At 39.9% G+C, this 12,793-nt stretch overlaps 1 protein-coding gene across 6 annotated transcripts in view; it reads left to right on the top strand.

Moving 5' to 3' along the window:
• The window catches only part of IL34 (interleukin 34), a 63,562-nt gene that overhangs the window by 19,560 nt on the left and 31,209 nt on the right, over positions 1 to 12,793 (top strand). Inside the window, exon 2 of one of the 6 annotated variants that reach the window (XM_031949971.1) lies at positions 3,691 to 3,786. The exons of the other annotated variants lie outside the window; for them this stretch is intronic. The gene's annotated coding sequence lies outside the window, so the exon portion shown is untranslated. The remainder of the gene's footprint in view (positions 1 to 3,690; positions 3,787 to 12,793) is intronic. 6 annotated transcript variants of the gene reach the window in all.

The following is a 12,793-nucleotide window of genomic DNA, read 5'->3' as shown; positions in this document are numbered from 1 at the left end:
ATATATATATATATTATATATATATATATATGTATGTGTGTGTATATACACACACATACACACACACACACACACACACACAGAGAAAGAGAAGTAAAAAAAGGGGTGGGAAAAGGAGATTGAAGGCTGGTGGTATTAGGAGCTGCAATTTCTGATCACAAACTGTACTCTGGTTTCCTCTGTCTTATCATAACTTATCCTTTCCTCCAGTGAACCTTGACCTGACCACAAAGTCCAAGATAGATTACTGGCCTGGGATTGCCTCTGGGTTAGATATTCCATTAAAAAGAAAAAAAGAGCCATGTCTAACAGCGCTTCCGGACTTCTATCTGCTTGGTTGAAGTGGGTCCCCCAGTCTCTTTAGACGGCAGAGACAATGTTTTTGCTTTACTTTGTAAACACAGTGCCTTGAACATAGTAGGCGGTTAATAAATGCTTGTCGGGTTGATTGATTGCTCATTGCTCTGCCCACTGAGCTCCAAGTCAGTGTTACTAAGGAGTGAGCTGGGGTGTAGCCAGGCCAGTGTGAGGCCTGTAGCTGTGCATATGTAATCTGTCCAGTTCAGCACAGTTTTAAAAAAACAAAAAAACAAACAATCATCAAACAAACAAAGGAGAACCCCCTGGTAAAAAGCCTTCTAGGTGGATAATGGGAAAAGTATTCAAGAGAAAACAAGGCAATGGCAGGAAATGGCCCCCAGATCAAGTGTTCGGGCCTTCCCACCAGGACTCAGCGGTGTCAGGATGTGCGATTGGCCACTTTCAAGGGAGATCTATAGATGAAAGTTCTCTGGGTGAGAAGGGAAGAGAGGGGTTTTTGTGTGACCTGGTGCTATTGTATGGCAGAGGGGGAGGAGCAGTGTTGTTTTGTCCCCTCCACAGCTGTGGAATCTCCTTTCAAAGCTCTCACACAAGGACAAAAGCCAATGTAGACAATGGAAAAGGAATTTCTGGGAAGATTGGCCGTGAAGAGGCTCCCTTACAGTGAGAGGAGAATTCAGGGGGGACTCAGTATAAATTATTGTGATATATATATGGACATTGTAGCTACATAATGATTTTCTGTTGGAATGAACTGTGTTGTTATTGTGTTAAATAGTGGATGAATCATGCTTTAGCTTTTCTATAGCATTATGTGGTTATTTTAGTTCATTAAAGCATTTATCTACTCAGAGAAGTCCCAAGAAGTTTACCCAAGATAACCCAGGATTCGAACTCAGATCCTGGGACTTTTCTGTGACTCCACATTCCATGCTACTTCCCCTTGCATTGTATATATGTAATGGACTTTGCAAACTCGAAATTATCATATGAGCATCAGTGGTTCATTGTCATTGAGAATGAGGGTAGAGAATCAGGAGCCCTGGAAAATTCACAGATTGGAGAATTGGCTCCTGAATAAATTCAGGTAATGTTAAGAAAAAAAATAATAACGATAAACACTAGCTAACATTTATATATAAATTGCTATACATCAGACATTGTACTGAGAGCTTTGCAATTCCTATCTTATTTGATTCTCACAACAACCTGGTGGTGTTAATTAACTGTATTTTACAGATAAGGAAACTGAGGCTGCACTTCAGACAGACAGGGCTTGCAAACCAGGTCCCCGCTCTCAGCCAGTGCCTTTTCAGTCTAGTCTCCAACAGGCCAGCCGTTGCTTTTTTGCAGCAAGTTTCACAGATGCTTCGGTAACAGTAAGTTTGGAGCTTGCTTGGAACAGCAGAACAGCGGTCGACTTGATATAGATTATCAGCAATTTGATATAGATTATGCATGTGCAATCATGCAAACATTTCCACATTATTCAGGTTGCAAAATTAAACACAGACTAAGGAGAATAAATCTCTCAGGGCCTGAGAGTCCCCCTCTGCTGGAAGTTCCCATCCTGTGGGCAATTTACTTGGCTGTAAAATGGAAGGCTGGGATTAGCTGGTCCTTTCTGGGCTAACCTATAAGCCTATTGGACTAGCAGTGGCTGTTGCCTCTCGTACATCCTTTTTGGCCCATTCTCCATTTTTACTGGTTAATGGTAGCTAGATCATAGTGAATAGAGCGCCAGGACTGGAATTGGGAAGACTCATTTTCTTGAGCTCAAATTTGGCCTCAGACACATACTAGCCGTGTGACTTTGGACAACTCACTTATCTCTGTTTGCCTCAGTTTCCTTATCTGTAAAATGAGTTAGACAAGGAAATGGCAAACCATTCCAGTATCTTTGCCAAGAAAATCTCAAATGGGGTCATAGAGAGTCAGGTATAGTTGAAAAATACTGACCATTGCCACCAGTGAGTGAATATAGACCTGGAAAGGACATAAAACTGAAGGGAGACAGTTTTCCTGTATTTCAGCTCCTTTGCTAAAAGACTGGTTTGGGGAGAAAGCTGCGGTATTTCTTCTGGATCATCTGTGGATTGCAGTGACCCCGTCCTCCCTTTGCCTTTGATTAGCACAAGCTGGCAGGGTCTAGGAAACAAGAGGTCACCTCAGTAGTGCCATCCCTCCTGGGAAGGATTGTACCAGACACCAACAAGTGAGAAGAGGTCTGTGTTTGGAAGGCACCAAAAAAGCCCATCAGCCTGACCAGAGAATTACGTTCTAGTTAATTGGATTTCTTAGTTTAATCCCCTCTCTGCCAGCCCCCCACTTCATCCTGTACCCCCCCTACTCTGTTGCAGCCTGCTTTGATCACATTTTGTCTAGCATTACAATTATCTGTGAATTTGTTTTCTCCTTCCAGCCGGAGGTAAAAGTTCAGCGGGCAGGGTATGTCTCTTTGTAGCCCTCCGAATGCCTAATACAATGCCTGGCACAGAAGTAGCAGTTCATTCCCAGCTCTCCCGCCTCCACCTGTCTAGCTGCCAAACTGATATTTCTAAAACCCACATCTGACAATTTCACAAATATATCTCTCTTTCCAACTTAAAAAAAATACTCAGCGGCTTCCAATTGCCTTATAGAAACCTCGGCTTCCTTTGAAGCGAAGTTCAGATGTGGGAGCCCTTTCCTATCCCTTCTTCCCCACCCTGACTGCCCCCTCCCCCTTTATCAGTACTCTCTCTTACTTGAAGTTTACTTTGTTTTTATTTTGTATTTGTTCATTTGTAAACATTTTGTTTCCCTCTGACAGAATATAAGCTCCTTGAGGGTAGGTACTTTTTTTTTGGGGGGGTGGATGGACCAATGGGAGGATAGTCCCATTATGTAGCCAAAATGATTTGCTGAAAAGTACACATACATATGTGTGTACATACATACATACATATGGATATATTTAAGGAGGCAAGTTGGATCTCTGAATGAAAGTTGGCAGGGATCTCTTAACAAAGCATCGGGAAAGCTGTTTTGGTGAGGCAGGATGGGATTGGAGAAGAGACTGTGGGACAGAGTTCTGGGCCTGTGAGGCCCATGGCTGGCCTTATGACCTGGGGAAGCTGCCTTACTTTTTCAGCCTGAGTTTCCTGTCAGATAAAGCTAATCCTACCTGTCTGTACTAACAGGTGTGTTCAGATGAAATGATGGGCGTGAAAGAGTTGTGTTAACCATGTCCAATCATTGTGATGGTGTGGTCTAAATTAGAGATAAAGAGAAGGATCTCAGAAACTGATCCCGAGCCAGAAGACAACATTTCACCTGGAGTGTAACTATGATGTCATTTCCCTCCTTTCTAAACTTCTATTTCCTCAGCCATCGGAGGACACTGAGAATCCCTGCACTGTCTGTTCTGGTTGTGAAGAGTACTCCAATCAAAATATCAAATTATTAAGATGCTGCCCAGAAGTAGTGAGTTCCAATGAGTCCCTTTTATCGTTCACCTGCCTTGTCCTTTGAATAAAGGGGGAAAGACAAAAGGTAGTGATTTGCCCAAAATTACATAGTTAGAATTTGCACTCAGAGCCCTCTCTTGCTAATTGAGTGGTCCTGAACTCTCGAGGCTCGCTACTGCTCCTTCCACAATAAGATCCTAGAGAAGCAGTCCCCAGTCATGATGCTGAGAACTGCTAGGGACCCATGTGCTGCTGGCGTACACCTGTCACCGATAATTCTTGTCACTGTTGGATATAAAGAAGGTTGTTTTGACTGTTAAGAGACCATAGTCATATGTGTTTTTTAAATCCTCAACAACATTATTTTATTTTTTCTCAATGACATAAACAAAAATTTTTAAGGTTCATTTTAAAAAATCTATTTCCTTTTTGCATTCTCCCTCTCCTCTTTCCACCTTAAGAAAGCAAGCAATTTGATATAGATTACACATGTGCAATCATGCAAGCATTTCCATATTACTCAGGTTGCAAAACTAAACACAGACTAAAAAACCCAAGAATAATAATAAAGTTTTTTTTTTTTTAAAAAAGAGGTATATTTCAATCTGCATTCAAAGTCCATCACTTCTTTTCTGGAAGTAGATAGTTTTTTTTCTATTCTTTTAATTTTTTTCTGGAATCATTGTATTACTGAGAGTAGCTAAGTTCACAAAAAATCATCATACAATATCAATGACATCATGTACAATGTTCTCTTGGTTCTGTTCATCTCATCCTGCATCAGTTCCTTTAAGTCTTCATTTATGCCTTTATCCAGGAGTTTGTCATTTCTTATAGTACCATAGTATTACGTCATAATCACACACTATAACTTCTTCAACCATTCGCCAGACAATGGCCATCCCCTCAATTTCCAGTTCTTTGATACCATAAAAAAGCTGCTATAGACATTTTTATACGTATAGGTCCTTTTCCTTTTCTTTTGATCTCTTAGGGAGTACAGACCTAGAAGTGATATTACTGGGCCAAAGGTTCTGTAACTCTTTGGGCATAGTTTCAAATTGTTCTCCAGAATGATTGGATCAATTCACCACTCCACCAGCGGTGCATTAGTGTCCCTATTTTTTCAAATCCCCTCCATCATTTATCATTTTCCTTATCTGTCATATTAGCAAATCTGAGAGTTTTGAGGGGTACCTCAGAATTGTTTTAATATGCATTTCTCTAATCAGTAGTGATTTAGAGAATTTTCTCATATGACTGTAGATTAGCTTTGATTTCTCCTCCTAAAAATTGACTGTATCTTTTGACCATTCATCAATTGGGAAATGACTCATTCTTATGAATCTGACAGTGTTCTCTATATATTTGAGAAATGAGGCATTTATCAGAGAAACTTGCTGTAAAATTCCCTCCCCCCTCCCAGTTTCCTGCTTTTCTTCTAATCTTGGCCGTATCAGTTTTGTTTGTGCAAGACTTTTAAATTTGATGTATTCAAAATTATCCATTTTACATCCTGTAATGCTCTCTATCTTTTGTTTAGACCGTGGGCATATTGAAAGTGGGAGCAACAGATGCATTTTGGTTTATGACATATTTCTTTCTGGAATCAGGATTCCTATCCTCATTCTGTTTCCTGGGAGATAATACCAGGGACTAGCCAAGAAATACAAAGGGCTTCTTGATTGTGATATTTATTCCTTTTCAGTCTATTCTCTATTTGTTGTTGTTCAGTTGTTTCAGTCCCGTTCACCTCTTCACAACCCCATTTGGGATTTTCTTGGCAGAGATCCTGGAGTGGTTGGCCATTTCCTTCTCCAGCTCATTTTACAGATGAGGAAACTGAGGCAAACAGGGTTAAGTGACTTGTCACAGAGCTAGTGAGTGTCTGAGACCAGATCTGAACTCACAAAGATGAGTTTTTCCTAATTCCAGATCTGGTGCTACATGCTCTATGACACCATCTCACTGCCCTTTTTCTTTTCTATATACAGCTGTCAAACTGGTACAGGACAGATGGATAAGCACAGATCGGATTGTATCTTTGACTGTTCAGGAATCCTTAGAGGCTCCCCGAGGATAAAATAGAAAGTCTTTTAGCCTGACATTATAAGCCCTTCACAGTCTGGTTCCAAGCTCTCTGTCTCTAGACTGATTAACTATAGATAATCTATCCCTCCCCACTTTGTTGACCAGCCAAAAGGACCCAGTTGGTGTGTTCTCTATCTATAGTAGGCTGTGACTTCTGACTCTGGATGACTACTGCTCACTCCTGGCTCCCTTCAAGGCCCAGTTCTAGCATCACTCCTTCTAGGGAACCTTTCTTGATTTCCCTGGTTATTCATATTCTGCCTCCCATCCCCTCAATTTCCTCCCCAAGCACTTTGTATTTATTTTTCTCAATGTGTTTTGTTTCCTCACGATCGTCTATGAACTCCTTGAGATCTGGGATACTTTTTTTTTTTTTTGGTCTTTGTACCTTCAGCGCCCAACACAGCACATAGTAGTGTATGCTTATTAAATTGAACTGATTGGATAGACAGGAGAAAATGGATCTGAAATAGCATCAAGAAGGGGAGCTAGCTGTAAGTGCTCCAAGCTTTGCTGAATTACTGAATTTAGTGCAACAAACAATTGTTGGCTGTCTGCTCTGGGCAAAGTTTGGTGCTGGGGATCGAGATTCCACAGATAGATAAGGACATAGCCTGTGTCATCCAGAAAGTTTACAGCTTTTTGGTCATACAGCTAGTGATCTGCCATTTCTTTTTCCAGGCCATTTTACAGATGAGGAAACTGAGGTAAACAGGATGAAGTAAATTGCCCAGAATTACACAGCTAAGCTAATAAGTGAGCTACTAAGTGTCTGAGCTCAGGTCTTCCTGTCTCCAGGTCCAGAGCTTTATCTGCGCCAGCTAGCTGCCCCTGCCTTATCCTTCTTCATTTTAGTTCAGTTCTAGCCTGTCAAACCTTTTGGAATATTTGCTCTGAGATCCAGTGTCCCATCCTTCTCTCCCATCTTTGTGCCATCTGCCAATTTGACAGTCGTGTCATTTATGTTTTTATCCAGCTTGCTGACAAAATGTTAAACGATCCAAGGCTGACCATAGATGCTTGGGACATCCCACTGGAGACCAAACTCCTTCCAAGTGACCTGAAACCATTACATACTATTTTCTGGGACGGGTCAATGTATCAGTTGCTGAAGCATCTACTGGTACTGTGGTCTTATCTTCCTCTCTCTGTTTTGGCCACAAAAATAGCATGAGAGACCTAGCCCAATGCCATGCCAGAACCTAGGTGAGCACTGTATACATCATGCCCTGATCTGCCCGTCTAGTCACCTTGTCAGAAAATAAAGTGATGTTATACTGGTGTGACTTGTTCGCTTTGAAGTCAAGCTGGCTTTTTGTGATCACCAGTTTGCTAATTCTCTCTTTAATAAATAATACATTCTGGAAATCTGCTTGGAACCAAAGTCAGATGTATTGGTTTAGCTTGCTGATTCAGTTTTCTTCCCATTCCCTCCTCCTATTTCCTGTTTAAAAATAAATTAGAATGTAAATCCTTCTCTGGTCTTTCCTTATCTCTTCAGTTCTCCATGAATTGTTGTTTTTTTCCTTTTTTGTGAGGCAGTTAGGGTTAAGTGACTTGCCTAAGATCATGCAGCCAGTAAGTGTTAAGTGTCCACATTTAAACTCGGGTCCTCCTGATTTCAGGGCAGCTCTATCCACTGCGCCACCTACTTGAATTCTCAAAGATCCCTGTCAATGGCTCGGCAGTCATATCTCTCAGGCTTCTTAAACTCTTTCAACCCCCTTTTGCCCAAGAAATTTTTATGTGACCCTGAATATGTAGATATATTGAATAGGCATGCAAATCAAACAATTACTGAAAATAGATCATATTCAGTTCTGAGATCCTATAGGGGGTCATGACCCACAGTTTTAGAAACTTTGCCCTAGAATATAGTTCAGCTGGCTCAGATGATTAATGGTAGCTTAGATAGATGCTCTCTTGCCATTTCCTTCCATAACTTGGGGGCCAGCTCCCTATTCACCTGTTTGTTCCCTATGTTGTGATTCTCCCTGGCTGAGAAAACACAAACTAAATGAGTCAAGTGTTTCCTCTAGATGTTCAGTATCATCACAATGTCCTTGCTGAGCTGTGATCCTTCCTTTTCTTTGCCCTTCTCCCCTCCCCCACCAACATACCTTTTAAAAAACCTTTTCGTTATCCTTAGTTTTCCTCAGCAGCCCTCAGTTCATTCTGTACTTTTGTGTCCTGCCTGATACTATTTTTGGCCTTAAACATTTCTTAACTAGGTGAGGCCATCTGCCTCAGTTTCCTCATCTGTAAACTGAGCTGGAGAAGGAAATGGCAGACCACTTCATTGTCTCTGCCAAGAAAACCCCAAGTGGGGTCACAAAGAGTCGGACAAGACTGAAGAGTCTGAACAACAGCATTAGCCTATTTTATTGGTCTTCCTCTTCTGTTACCTTGGGTTTAGAGTTAAAGGTAACCTTATAGGTTATCCAGTCCAACCTTTTCATTATGTACAGGAGAAAACTGAGACCTGGAGAGGTTGTTGGTCAAATAGCACTTGTTTAGCACCTACTATGTGCCAGGTGCTCTGATAAGCTCTAGGGATGCAGAGAAAGGCCCCAAACAACCAAACAAATAAACAAACAAAAACAAACCATACCAAACTGACAGTAGTCCCCATTCTCAGGGAACTCGCATTCTAATAGGGGATATGTCCAAGGTCATGTAAATAGTAAGAAAAGAGAGTCAGGATTTGAACTCAAGCCCTTTCACTGCAATTTCAACACTCCTTTTATTCTAAATGGAAGCTGAGGGCAAACTCCCTCCTCTATTTACTTCAGTCTAGATAACCGTTTTCCCTCTTGTACATTTCTCCTTGTATCTTTAAAATTGCATTCTTGAGGAACAGCTAGGTGGTTCAGTGGATAGAGCACCAGCCTTGAAGTCAGGATGACCTGAGTTCAAATCTGGTCTCAGACATTTAGCCCTTTCTGGCTGTGGGACCCTGGGCAAGTCACTTAATCCCAATTGTCTCAGCAAAAAAAGAAATTGCATTTCTTGTATTTTTCATCACTTCTGAGTTGCTTGTCCCTGTAGGATTTTAGGTTATAGGATTTAACCATTAATTTTCTCTGCACTCTTTGAAATCTGCTTTTCTCAAAACTAAACTGCCTCATTAACTCTTTAGCTGTGTTCTCTTTATCATAAATTTTCAGATTGAGTGGTTACTCCCTCTCAACTTGCCCATGTCTTTGCTGTGACACTTGTGGAAAACTCCCATCGGGATATTCCCTCTCTTTGCATTTCCACTTGTGGCTTGTGGTCTCTGGAGGGAGATCCCTACTTATTCTTAGGTTTCCAAGGTGTAGCCTGGAGGGACCAGATTTCTGTACCATCATGCATAAACCCCCACTGGTGTGCTGCTCCTTGACAATCAGCCAGTAGACTTAGTTTTTAGCAAATAAATTTATTAAGATGGTAATAAGATCACTTGTTACAAAGCATATGAATATACATGAGGATCATGGGGAGAATAGGCTTAAACCTAAAGTACAATAGTAGTGAAGAACATGTAGACTATATATGTGGCAAAGAATTAACTCCTGGCTTTCTTGAGTACAAAGTTGCTATGCTTCTTTTGACGCAACAAGTTTGCTTCTTTTTCCTTAGTATGTAGATCTGCTTCCAGTGGATGTTATCTCTAGTGTGTCCAGTGCCTCATATCAGCTGGTTGCACTGTCTGCTACTTGCCCAATCTCTTTGATGTCATATCCAGTCGGGGTACATTGGGAATTGGGGGCCAGAGAGAGACACACACAGAGAGACAGAGACAGAGACAGAGAGAGAGAGAGAGAGAGAGAGAGAGAAAGAGAGAGAGAGAGACACAGACAGAGAAATATTGATTGATTGATTTCAGGGGCCAAATTTCAATTCTGAAATCCTCAAATCTTTTTGTTGTTGTTATTGTTTTTTTGTTTAATTTTATTTTTTAATAGTAATCTTTTATTTTCTAAATACATGTAAAGATAATTTTCAACATTCACACTTGCAAAACCTTGAGTTCCAAATTTTTCTCCCTCTCTTCTCCCCACTTTCCTCCCCTAGACAGCAAGTTATCCAATACTGGTGAAATCCTCAGATCTTGAGCTTGGAGACATATGCAGCTAAATGGTTTACAACTTAAACTGAGTGCCAGACCCATTCCTAGGCCTAGAGGTATAACTGATTCATTTTTCAAATTACAAGATGTTTCTCATGTGACATCATCTGTTTTCTTATAAAAGAAATGCTAGAGCCCCATAATACTTTCAAATTAACTCATAGTTTATTCACATATTGTAGTAGTTTGTATTTCTTCAGTAGTTTGTACTTCTTCAGTGCTTGTTTTGCTCTGATTGATTCAATTGAGGTATCTGAGTCTTCTGTGTTATGTTTTTTGACATAAGAGTAGGATTATATTAGGAAGGCAATATGCTACAGTGGAAAGAATATTGGCTCTAAAGTAAGAGGATCTGAGTTCAAATCCTACCTGTGATGTTTACTATCTGTTACCCCAATTGGGCAAGTTACTAAACCTTCCTGGTCTTTCTGCTTCCTCATCTTAAAATTAATATATTGGATTGCATGGCCTTGGAGGTCCCTTCTGGTGCTATATCATGGATACTATGATAATTTTCAGTCCATCATGCTGTTTTTGCTTATTGCAGATACTATAAGTTCTGTTGGTTTTGGTTTCTCCATCTTTTGAAGGATGAAATTATCATTAATACAAGTCAGGGAACTATTAGGTATTCAGAGAGAACTCCAGAAGATGTTCAGCTAATTGAACTCCCCCCTTACTGCTATTATCATGCTTGGGTGGGAGGCTTGTGATCTATTTCCCAAACTTCTCATTTTTCTTGTTGGAGGGGAGAGATGAGAAAGGTCTGGGATGAATTCCTATGACAATATAGTTTATATTTCTGATCTTTACCCAAAGATTATCCATACCATGAGATTCCCTATTCCCCCATGCCTCTCCTGGTTCTTAGATTTTCTTACACAAGGATATTTTCTTAATGTACAATGCTAATGATGTTGTATTTCCTTTTATCTGTGTCATTTCTTTTGAATGAGATCATTTCAGTACCGTATTCTAGCCATAGTCTTATCGTATCAAGTGTTGGTATCAGTGTTGCCTTATTGTCTCAAGAGCTGTAGTTCACCTTGGTTTTTTTCTCCCCAAAATGTGTGTATTTGTATAAAGATATTTGAGGCCTTGGCTTCATTATTAATTTTCCCTTTGGTTTTTGTCTTTTGTAAACTTCTGAATATCTCTTTTGCTATTCTTCTATATTGTATTGACTCTATGATAACCAACTTGTTCAATCAGTAATATATTCTTTACTGAGATTTTATTTATTTATATATATTTATACATCTTTATTTTTTAGATTTTTATTTATTATAATTGTAAATAATTATATGAATATATATTAAGTACCTACTGTATAGCAGATACTAAGCTCTGGGTTTTCCACAAAAGAAAATAAGGCAGTTCCTGTTCCCAGGGAGTTCCCAGTATGATAGGGGAGGCAATGTATAAACAACTATGTAGAAATGAGAGCTATGCAGGAAAAATTGGATTAAATTAAATTAAAATTAAGTTACTTTTAATTAATGAGGATCAGGAAGAACTTCTTGTAGAAAGTGGGTTTTTAGTTGGGATTTGAGGAAATCCAGCAGGGGGAAATAAAGAGGGAGAGAGTTCCAAGCATGAGGGATTGCTGGTGAAAAACAAGCATTGCTCATTGGAGGAACAGCAAGTTCAGTGTTATTGGGGAAGGAGGAAAGAACAAGAAAGTTGGAAAGATGAGTGGGTGGGGATAAAGAGGGGAAGGTTATGGAACATTTTTAAAAATAATAATAATAGCTTTTTATTTTTCAAAATACATGCAAAGATAGTTTTCAATATCCATCCTTGCAAAACCTGGGTTCCAAAATTTTCTCCCTTGAGGAACTGGAAGGTTAGGGTTTTTGAAGGAATATTGATAGGAAGGTTGAAATCATCTCTCTGTGAAGGAGTCATCTGAGACAGATACTGAACTCCTCCAGGTAAGAAGGGGAATATCAGCAAGGTCAACCGACAACAGCCACCAGAATTTTGATTGGGTGGTAGATATGGAGTAAGTGAACCTTATAAGAAGAGAGGATGAATAGTGGTGATTATTTGTCCTTTGTTCTCAAAGAGGACCATGACATTCAGGTGAGTTGAATTTAAGTGAGGGAGGGTAGTGCAAAGTCACCAGCATCATTTCCAGAGCTGTCTGAGTCCAGTGGCGAGATACAGATCAGTGGGGAGCAAGGAGGATCCTAATGCCCCCATCTTAACCAGCAGTCAGGGGGTAGGGGTGGGGGAAAGGAAATAAATGAAAGTCCAATCAGTACTGCCAAGGAGACCATCAGAAGGGTCCAGATGGAAAGGAAAAGCTGAAAGCTGAAAGAACATTTGTTAGTGATGGAGCATCATTCCAGAAAGCATATCAAAGTAGTAGGTGATTTTAGAGTGGGATATTAGGTAGAGAGAAGATTGAACTAGAGGTCACAGTGGTGTGCCAGAACTTACTGACAATCTAGAATCAACTTAAGTTTTCAGCTTAAGCATTTATACCTTGGAAATCAGCAAATGCTTACAGATCAGGGTTTGATTTGTCATTTTGTCGATTGTTTTGATTTAAATGATGGAGAAAGTGTTAATAATGCAAATTAAAAGTGATCCATAAGTACTTCCCTCCCCTCCAGAACTTGTTATTAAAAATTCATACATACCTCCCTGCTAGAGTGGGAAGGGTGGATGGAGAATGGGCTTTTCATTCCCTATTCATTTCCAGTTTAAAGATTGTTTAAAATTATTTTTTCAGGAAACAAAGCAAATGTATTCTTCAGAAAATCTTAAATATCTATCATTTCAATATCATTTCCATTTCTGATTATATTCCTTC

Source organism: Sarcophilus harrisii, chromosome 2 (assembly GCF_902635505.1).
Source record: "Sarcophilus harrisii chromosome 2, mSarHar1.11, whole genome shotgun sequence".
NCBI classification, from domain to species: Eukaryota; Metazoa; Chordata; class Mammalia; order Dasyuromorphia; family Dasyuridae; genus Sarcophilus; species Sarcophilus harrisii.
Note: the sequence above shows the minus strand (reverse complement) of the source record. Positions and strands in the feature narration are given on the sequence as shown.